Source organism: Rutidosis leptorrhynchoides, chromosome 8, assembly GCF_046630445.1.
Source record: "Rutidosis leptorrhynchoides isolate AG116_Rl617_1_P2 chromosome 8, CSIRO_AGI_Rlap_v1, whole genome shotgun sequence".
NCBI classification, from domain to species: domain Eukaryota; kingdom Viridiplantae; phylum Streptophyta; class Magnoliopsida; order Asterales; family Asteraceae; genus Rutidosis; species Rutidosis leptorrhynchoides.
Window position 1 is genome coordinate 326,357,187 of NC_092340.1, and position 11,212 is coordinate 326,368,398.

Here is an 11,212-nt window from a genome sequence, read left to right on the forward strand (position 1 = left end):
CCATATCTTTTAAGAACTTTCTCAAGTTGATTATTACAGAAATGAGTTCCCCGATCACTTATTAAAGCTTTCGGTGTTCCAAACCTTGCAAAAAGATGTTTTAAAAAGTTGACTACAACTCGTGCATCGTTAGTTGGGAGAGCTTGTGCTTCCGCCCATTTAGATACATAATCAATGGCTACGAGAATGTAGAGATTATTATGAGATTTTGGAAATGGACCCATAAAGTCAATACCCCAAATGTCAAATACTTCACATACTTGAATGACATTTTGTGGAATTTCATCACGTTGACTTATTTTTCCGGCCCTTTGACATGCATCACAGGATTTGCAAAGAAGGTGTGCGTCTTTGTAAATTGTAGGCCAATAGAATCCAGCATCATAAACTTTTCTTGCTGTAAGTTGAGGCCCATAATGCCCTCCTGTTGGTCCTGTGTAACAATGGTTTAAGATTTTACTAGCTTCATCTCCGAATACACATCGGCATATTATTCCATCGGGACAACTTTTAAACAAATGTGGATCTTCCCAGAAATAGTGTTTTATACCACTAAAGAATTTCTTTCGTTTTTGGTACGATAATCCTTTTTCAAGGAATCCACATACTAAGTAGTTTACATAGTCTGAAAACCATGAAATTTCATTATAATCTATCTTCAATAGATATTCATCAGGAAAGTTATCTTGTATGGCCGATTCATTTAGAACTTCTAATTCGGGATTTTCAAGACGAGAAAGATGATCAGCGGCGAGATTTTCTGCTCCCTTTTTATCTCGGATTTCAATATCAAACTCTTGTAATAGTAAGATTCAACGGATTAATCGTGGTTTGGCATCTTGTTTCGAAAATAGGTATCTAAGAGCAGAATGGTCGGTATAGACCACCGTTTTAGCTAGAACGAGATATGAACGAAATTTGTCAAAAGCAAAGACAATAGCAAGGAGTTCTTTTTCAGTAGTTGTGTAATTTGTTTGTGCTCCTTGTAACGTCTTACTAGCATAATATATAGGTTGAAATCTTTTTTCAATCCTTTGTCCTAAAACGGCTCCCATTGCAAAATCACTTGCATCGCACATTAGTTCAAACGGTAGATTCCAATTTGGTGTTATCATGATCGGCGCATTAGTGAGTTTTTCTTTAAGTATATTAAAAGATTTGATACATTCATCTAAAAAGATGAATGGAGCATCCTTTTCTAGGAGTTTATTCATAGGAGTGGCAATTTTAGAAAAATCTTTTATGAAACGTCGGTAAAAACCGGCATGCCCTAGAAAACTCCTAACTCCTCTAACATTGGTGGGATGTGGAAGTTTAGCAATTACATCTACTTTAGCTCTATCCACTTCAATTCCTTCCTTTGAGATTTTATGACCGAGAACGATGCCTTCTTTAACCATGAAATGGCATTTCTCCCAATTAAGTACTAGATTTGATTGTTTGCATCTAATAAGCATTCGTTCAAGATTCACTAGACATGATTCAAATGTATCACCGAAGACTGAAAAGTCATCCATGAAAACTTCCATGCATTCTTCTATCATGTCGTGAAAAATCGCCATCATGCACCTTTGAAAGGTTGCAGGGGCGTTACAAAGTCCAAATGGCATGCGTTTGTAAGCAAAAGTACCATAAGGGCACGTGAATGTGGTTTTCTCTTGGTCCTCGGGTGCTATTGGAATTTGAAAATATCCGGAAAATCCATCTAGAAAACAATAGTAACTGTTTCCGGCTAATCTTTCCAACATTTGATCAATGAAAGGTAAGGGAAAGTGATCTTTTCTGGTGGCGTCATTTAATTTTCTATAATCAATACACACACGCCATCCTGTTACAGTCCTAGTAGGAATAAGCTCATTTTTCTCATTTGTGATGACAGTCATGCCACCCTTCTTAGGTACGCATTAAACTGGGCTTACCCATGGACTATCAGAAATTGGATAAATTAAACCTGCATCAAGCAGTTTAATAATTTCTTTCTTAACTACATCTTGCATATTAGGATTTAGTCTTCGTTGGCGTTGCACATACGTTTTATGACCTTCTTCCATAAGGATTTTATGTGTGCAATACGAAGGACTTATTCCTTTAATATCATGAATCTTCCATGCAATAGCTGGTTTATGAGCTTTTAACACAGAAATGAGTTGTGATTTCTCATTTTTAGTAAGAGAAGACGATATTATTACAGGTAATTCAGATTCACCATGTAAATAAGCGTATTCCAAATGGTTTGGAAGTGGCTTTAACTCTAATGTCGGTGGTTCTTCTATCGATGATTTGTATCGATATCTGTCTTCTTCTTTTAGCATTTGAATTTCTTCTGTTGTTGGTTCATATCCATTAGCTATTAGTGTAGTTAACATTTCAGTTTCATCAATTGGTTAAGTTCCTTCTCCTAAAGAACATTCTCCTGTTCCTTGTAATTCTGGAAATTCTTCTAACAATTCTGCATGTGATTCTATAGTTTGAATACAATAACATGTATCATCTGCAGATTGCGATTGTTGCATAGCTCTATCAACTGAAAAGGTAACACTCTCGTCCTCTATACTTAGGGCCAGTTTCTTACCAAACACGTCTATCATTGCTTTAGCCGTGTTTAAGAATGGTCTTCCTAATATGAGAGGAACTTGAGAATCTTCTTCCATGTCCAGAATAACAAAATCTACTGGAAATACTAAAGTACCAACTTTAAATAGCATGTTCTCCATTATCCCTCTAGGATATTTTATTGATCGATCTGCTAGTTGTATGCTTATTCGTGTTGGTTTCAATTCTCCAAGGTCTAGTTTAGTATATAGTGAATACGGCATTAAATTTTTACTAGCACCTAAGTCTGCCAATGCTTCTATTGAACTAAGACTACCCAGAAAACATGGAATTGTGAAACTTCCTGGATCTGATAATTTTTCTGGTATCTTATTCAACAGCACTGCTGAACAATTAGCATTCATAGTAACAGCCGAGAGTTCTTCCATTTTCTTTCTATTCGAGATTAGATCTTTCAGAAATTTAGCATATCTAGGCATTCCTGAAATCACATCAATGAAAGGAAGATTGACATTTATTTGTTTAAACATATCCAAGAATTTGGATTGCTCGGCTTCAAGTTTCTCTTTCTTCATTTTACTCGGGTAAGGAAGTGGTGGTTGGTATGGTTTAACATAAGGTTTAGCTTTAACTGTGTTATCTTCATTAACCTTTTTAACTACCGGTTCTTTTTCCTTATCTTGCTCAGGTTGTGGTTCTTGTGGAGTAGGAATAGCTTCATCAGAAATTACAGGTATTTCAGGTGGTTTAAGTGTAATACCACTTCTTGTGGTAATGGCTTTAGCTATTTCATTCCGGGAGTTAGCATTTGTATCACTAGGTAAACTTCCCAGTTTTCTTTCACCTATTAACCTTGCTAGGTTACTTACTTCTTGTTCCAAATTTTGAATAGAAGATTGTTAATTTCTAAATGCTTGAGCATTTTGTTCATTAGTTTGTTTCTGAGATGTGAAAAACTGTGTTTGAGATTCAACTAGCTTCGTCATCATATCTTCTAAATTCGGCTTTTTATCATCGGTTTGTGGTGGTTTGTTTTGAAAATTAGGTCTTTGCTGGTTGTAAGTATTGTTGGATACTTGTTGATTACTAGGACGTTGTTGGTTGTTGTATGGAATATTTCGGTTATAATTCTGGTTTTGATTGTAAATTGGTCTTGGCGGTTGATAATTATTCTGATAATTATTTCCAGGCCTTTGGTTTATGTATGAAATATTCTCTCTTTGTTCCATTGTTAGCTAAATACTAAGACAATCTTTTGTCAAATGTGGTCCTCCACACTGCTCACAACTAATTTGTATTGAGTGTATATCCTTAGTCATCTTTTCCATTCGTCTCTCGACAGCATATATCTTTGCGGAAATGAAATCTAAGTCATGGCTAGAATCGGCTCTAGCTGCTTTAGATGATCTAACGATATCTTTTTCTTGGTGCCACTCATGTGAGTGGGAAGCAGTGTTATCAATAATTTTATAAGCATCAGTTTCTATTTTCTTCATAATAGAACCACCAGTTGCTATATCGATGTCTTTTCTTGTAGTGATGTGGCATCCTTGGTAGAATATTTGTACTATTTGACAGGTGTAACGACCCGGCCAAATCGTCATTGACGGCGTCGTTAACTTAGGTCCCGTTACGTGGTCGTAGTCCCTATAAGAGACTCGTTTGACCAAAATTATGTCGCATTCATTTGAAATGTACAAAACTTGCAAAGTTTAGTTTACCAAACGGATCGACAATATGTTTAAGTTTACAAAAGTTATAAAGTATGAATGAAATAACTCGCGACATAATTAGTTTAAAATCCCAGTTGCTATAAATAGTGTAAGTATATAGACAAAAGTTTGAATCCAAAAGTGCTATCCCTAGCGTATGCATGCATGGTTGACTCCAATCAAGTAATCAAAGAGAGCGGAAGCATGTAACAAGTAACCAAGTATGAACCTGAGAAAACATATAGAAAACTGTCAACGAAAACGTTGGTGAAATCATAGGTTTAAGTAAGTAAGTGAGTAAAAGTAAGTTGAACCACAAGATTTGCAACATTGATAAAATAGTAATACATTCTAAAAGTTAATATTCACGAGCACCCAATTATCAAGGCTTAACATTCCGTCCGTTGATACCCCATTAATAGTGATAGAACAACACTGTTTCCCGAAAATATATTTCATCTGTAGACGGTAGCGAACCGTCCTAGATGAGGGTTTGTCAAACCCATATGGCCATACAACATAAGTTCACACCTACACTTACACACTGCAAGAGTAACTAATGATAATCGAATTGAGAATTTCGTTCTAAACTCGTATGTAGAATGTTTGTTTTCATGTACTTGTGTTCACTTACTTAAAAGAAACGTTTATGTTTTCTCATCCCAAATATAAGTTCAAAAGAGTAAAAGTGGGACTATGACCTCACCTCGAGTGCACGAGTATAAAAGTACTTCACAAAGTAAACGTGTAGTGACCCGAACTTTTCCATGTTTATATATATTAATTGAGATTGATATTTACATGATTAAATGTTTCCAACATGTTAAGCAATCAAACTTGTTAAGACTTGATTAATTGAAATATGTTTCATATAGACAATTGACCACCCAAGTTGACCGGTGATTCACGAACGTTAAAACTTGTAAAAACTATATGATGACATATATATGGATATATATATATATATAGTTAACATGATACTATGATAAGTAAATATATCATTAAATATATTAACAATGAACTACATATGTAAAAACAAGACTACTAACTTAATGATTTTTAAACGAGACATATATGTAACGATTATCGTTGTAAAGACATTTAATGTATATATATCATATTAAGAGATATTCATACATGATAATATCATGATAATATAATAATTTAAAATCTCATTTGATATTATAAACATTGGGTTAACAACATTTAACAAGATCGTTAACCTAAAGGTTTCAAAACAACACTTACATGTAACGACTAACGATGACTTAACGACTCAGTTAAAATGTATATACATGTAGTGTTTTAATATGTATTTATAAACTTTTGAAAGACTTCAATACACTTATCAAAATACTTCTACTTAACAAAAATGCTTACAATTACATCCTCGTTCAGTTTCATCAACAATTCTACTCGTATGCACCCGTATTCGTACTCGTACAATACACAGCTTTTAGATGTATGTACTATTGGTATATACACTCCAATGATCAGCTCTTAGCAGCCCATGTGAGTCACCTAACACATGTGGGAACCATCATTTGGCAACTAGCATGAAATATCTCATAAAATTACAAAAATATGAGTAATCATTCATGACTTATTTACATGAAAACAAAATTACATATCCTTTATATCTAATCCATACACCAGCGACTAAAAACACCTACAAACACTTTCATTCTTCAATTTTCTTCATCTAATTGATCTCTCTCAAGTTCTATCTTCAAGTTCTAAGTGTTCTTCATATATTCTACAAGTTCTAGTTACATAAAATCAAGAATACTTTCAAGTTTGCTAGCTCACTTCCAATCTTGTAAGGTGATCATCCAACCTCAAGAAATATTTGTTTCTTACAGTAGGTTATCATTCTAATACAAGGTAATAATCATATTCAAACTTTGGTTCAATTTCTATAACTATAACAATCTTATTTCAAGTGATGATCTTACTTGAACTTGTTTTTGTGTCATGATTCTGCTTCAAGAACTTCGAGCCATCCAAGGATCCGTTGAAGCTAGATCCATTTTTCTATTTTTCAGTAGGTTTATCCAAGGAACTTAAGGTAGTAATGATGTTCATAACATCATTCGATTCATATATATAAAGCTATCTTATTCGAAGGTTTAAACTTGTAATCACTAGAACATAGTTTAGTTAATTCTAAACTTGTTCGCAAACAAAAGTTAATCCTTCTAACTTGATTTTTAAAATCAACTAAACACATGTTCTATATCTATATGATATGCTAACTTAATGATTTAAAACCCGGAAACATGAAAAACACCGTAAAACCGGATTTACGCCGTCGTAGTAACACCGCGGGCTGTTTTGGGTTAATTAATTAAAAACTATGATAAACTTTGATTTAAAAGTTGTTATTATGAGAAAATTATTTTATTATGAACATGAAACTATATCCAAAAATTATGGTTAAACTCAAAGTGGAAGTATGTTTTCTAAAATGGTCATCTAGACGTCGTTCTTTCGACTGAAATGGCTACCTTTACAAAAACGACTTGTAACTTATTTTTTCGACTATAAACCTATACTTTTTCTGTTTAGATTCATAAAATAGAGTTAAATATGAAACCATAGCAATTTGATTCACTCAAAACGGATTTAAAATGAAGAAGTTATGGGTAAAACAAGATTGGATAATTTTTCTCATTTTAGCTACGTGAAAATTGGTAACAAATCTATTCCAACCATAACTTAATCAACTTGTATTGTATATTATGTAATCTTGAGATATCATAGACACGTATACAATGTTTCGACCTATCATGTCGGCACATCTATATATATTTCGGAACAACCATAGACACTCTATATGTGAATGTTGGAGTTAGCTATACAGGGTTGAGGTTGATTCCAAAATATATATAGTTTAAGTTTTGATCAATACTGAGATACGTATACACTGGGTCGTGGATTGATTCAAGATAATATTTATCGATTTATTTCTGTACATCTAACTGTGGACAACTAGTTGTAGGTTACTAACGAGGACAGCTGACTTAATAAACTTAAAACATCAAAATATATTAAAAGTGTTGTAAATATATTTTGAACATACTTTGATATATATGTATATATTGTTATAGGTTCGTGAATCAACCAGTGGCCAAGTCTTACTTCCCGACGAAGTAAAAATATGTGAAAGTGAGTTATAGTCCCACTTTTAAAATCTAATATTTTTGGGATGAGAATACATGCAGGTTTTATAAATGATTTACAAAATAGACACAAGTACGTGAAACTACATTCTATGGTTGAATTATCGAAATCGAATATGCCCCTTTTTATTAAGTCTGGTAATCTAAGAATTAGGGAACAGACACCCTAATTGATGCGAATCCTAAAGATAGATCTATTGGGCCTAACAAACCCCATCCAAAGTACCGGATGCTTTAGTACTTCGAAATTTATATCATATCCGAAGGGTGTCCCGGAATGATGGGGATATTCTTATATATGCATCTTGTTAATGTCGGTTACCAGGTGTTCACCATATGAATGATTTTTATCTCTATGTATGAGATGTGTATTGAAATATGAAATCTTGTGGTCTATTATTATGATTTGATATATATAGGTTAAACCTATAACTCACCAACATTTTTGTTGACGTTTTAAGCATGTTTATTCTCAGGTAATTATTAAGAGCTTCCGCTGTCGCATACTTAAATAAGGACGAGATTTGGAGTCCATGCTTCTATGATATTGTGTAAAAACTGCATTCAAGAAACTTATTTTGTTGTAACATATTTGTATTGTAAACCATTATGTAATGGTCGTGTGTAAACAGGATATTTTAGATTATCATTATTTGATAATCTACGTAAAGCTTTTTAAACCTTTATTGATGAAATAAAGGTTATGGTTTGTTTTAAAATGAATGCAGTCTTTGAAAAACGTCTCATATAGAGGTCAAAACCTCGCAACGAAATCAATTAATATGGAACATTTTTAATCAATAAGAACGGGACATTTCAGTTGGTATCCGAGCGTTGGTCTTAGAGAACCAGAATTTTGCATTAGTGTATCTTATCGAGTTTGTTAGGATGCATTAGTGAGTCTGGACTTCGACCGTGTTTACTTGAAAAATGATTGCTTAACAAATTTTTTTGGAAACTATATATTTTTAACATGTGAATATTATGTGATATATTAATCTCTTAACGCGTTTGATATTATGTGATAGATGTCTACCTCTAGAACAAGTCCCATTGACTCACCTAATAATAATGAAGAGTCAAATGTAAATTGGAATGATTCGTGGACTGATTCACAAGTTCCCGAAGAGGAACCGGAAGAAGAGTCGGAACCAGAAGAAGAATCGGAACCGGAAGAAGAATCGGAACCGGATGAAGAAATAGAACCGGTGGGGGAAATAATAAAACGGTTAAGTAAAAGAAAATCCTCAACCAACCGACCAAGGTTAATTATGGTCAATGGTGTTTCCGCCAAGGAAGCAAAATATTGGGAGGATTACCAATTCTCCGATGAATCGGATTCCGACGAGAATTCCGATGATGTTATAGAAATTACCCCAACTGAATTTAAAAAGGCAAAAGAAAATAATAAGGGAAAGGGCATAAAAATAGGGAAATCTAATTCCAACCCCGATGAACTTTATATGTATCGTCAACCCCCGAAGTCCTTAAGTTGTAACAATGACCCGGGAACCTCTAAACCACCAGGTTTTTCTAAACCAATGTGGAAAACGACGGCTCGTATTATGGGAACATCATATATCCCTAGAAACTTGGCAAAACGAACCAAAACCGAAGAAGAAGAAACAAGCGAGTCGGAATAAGATAGTTGTATTCGTGTGGTGTAATATATGTAATATAGTGTGCTTATGCTTTAAGATATATGTAAAAATTGCTTGTATTAATAAGTATTTTTTTTATGAATCTAACTCTTGTCTATTTTACAGTATAAAAACACAAAATGGATAGACAACCCAATATTTTAAGAGACCTACCCGGAGACATGATTGATGAAATCTTGTCTAGAGTCGGTCAGAATTCTTCGGCACAACTATTTAAGGTGAGATCAGTTTGTAAGACATTCGAAGAACGTTCCAAGAATGCCTTGGTTTATAAAAGGCTTTCGTTCGAAAGATGGGGGATATCACATTGGGAAATCCATAAGTTACGATGTGTTTACTTTGACGCATATATTGCGGGGAACCCAAATGCTATTTTACGCAATGGGTTAAGAAATTATTTTGACTCAATATATCCGAATATTGGACTTCGTGATTTAGAAAAAGCGGCTAACATGCAACATAAAGAAGCATGTTATGCTTACGGATTAGTAATGTTCGCTTCTCACCAAAGTGAGAACAAGAACATCGGGCTACAACTATTAAACAAAACGTTCCCACAAGTGACGGAGTCGGTAATTGGGGTAAGAAATGAGGTTTTTAGATTGTTACGGGACTGTTGGACATTACGTAACCCTCGTCCCTTTGATGACGTTACAACACGCTGTCTTATCAACGGCCATAACGGTTATGTTCCACAAGACCAAGGATGGGAAGTAATCCTAGTAAAACCAGAATGCATGACTTGTTTCTGGACGTATGAATTACGTGTCTTTATTGCCTTTGCTGAACGACTTGTGTACTAGCTAGAATTATCTTCACAACCATCTTGTATCAAATTTATTGTGTGCTATATTTCATGCTATATGTAAAATAAGCGGTATTGTAAGTTTGTAAAATATTGTGTAAAAGTTTGAACGCGAAATATTATTATAATCAGTTTTTCATATAGAATTGTAGTAGTTGAATTGTATATTAGCTACTAAGTATGAACTTAACGGGTAGGTACTACCCGAATTTAAACTTATAAAACGCTAATATGAAGAAAAAGCTTTTATAAATGAGTTCATATTATGCTACGAAATACTATTAACTACTCTTAATATTCTGTATGATTAACTTGTTCCATTTGACTATTTTGAAGGAAATGGCACCGACTACTCGACACACCGTGAATATGAATGAAGAGGAATTCCGTACTTTTCTAGCTTCAAACATAGCCGCAGTACAGGCTGCGCTACATACCAACAATAACCTTGGATCTAGCAGTACAGGAAATCGTGTAGGATGCACCTACAAAGAATTCACTGCCTGCAAACCTTTGGAATTTGATGGAACCGAAGGACCGATCGGATTGAAATGGTGGACCGAGAAGGTTGAATCGGTTTTTGCCATAAGTAAGTGTACTGAAGAGGACAAAGTGAAGTACGCTACGCATACCTTCACAGGTTCTGCGTTAACATGGTGGAATACCTATCTAGAGCAAGTGGGACAAGACGATGCGTATGCACTACCGTGGTCAGCATTCAAGCACTTGATGAACGAGAAGTACCATCCCATAACCGAGGTCAATAAGCTCAAGACAGAACTTAGAGGGTTACGAACCCAAGGATTTGATATTACCACGTACGAAAGACGATTCACAGAATTGTGCCTATTGTGTCCGGGAGCATTCGAAGATGAGGAAGAGAAGATCGACGCGTTTGTGAAAGGATTACCGGAAAGAATCCAAGAAGATATAAGTTTACACGAGCCCGCCTCCATACAACAGGCATGTAGAATGGCTCACAAACTAGTGAACCAGATTGAAGAAAGAATTAAAGAACAGACTGCTGAAGAGGCCAATGTGAAGCAAGTCAAAAGAAAGTGGGAGGAAAACGGTGATAAGAATCACCAATACAACAACAACAACAACAATTACAACAATAATCGCAACAATTATCCCAACAATCGCAACATCAATCGCAACTACAACAAACGGCCCAACAACAACAACAACAACAGCAACTACAACAATCATCCCAACAACAATAATAACCGAAACAACAACAACAATCAGAAGCAGCTATGCCAAAGGTGTGAAAAGTATCACTCGGGGTTCTGCACC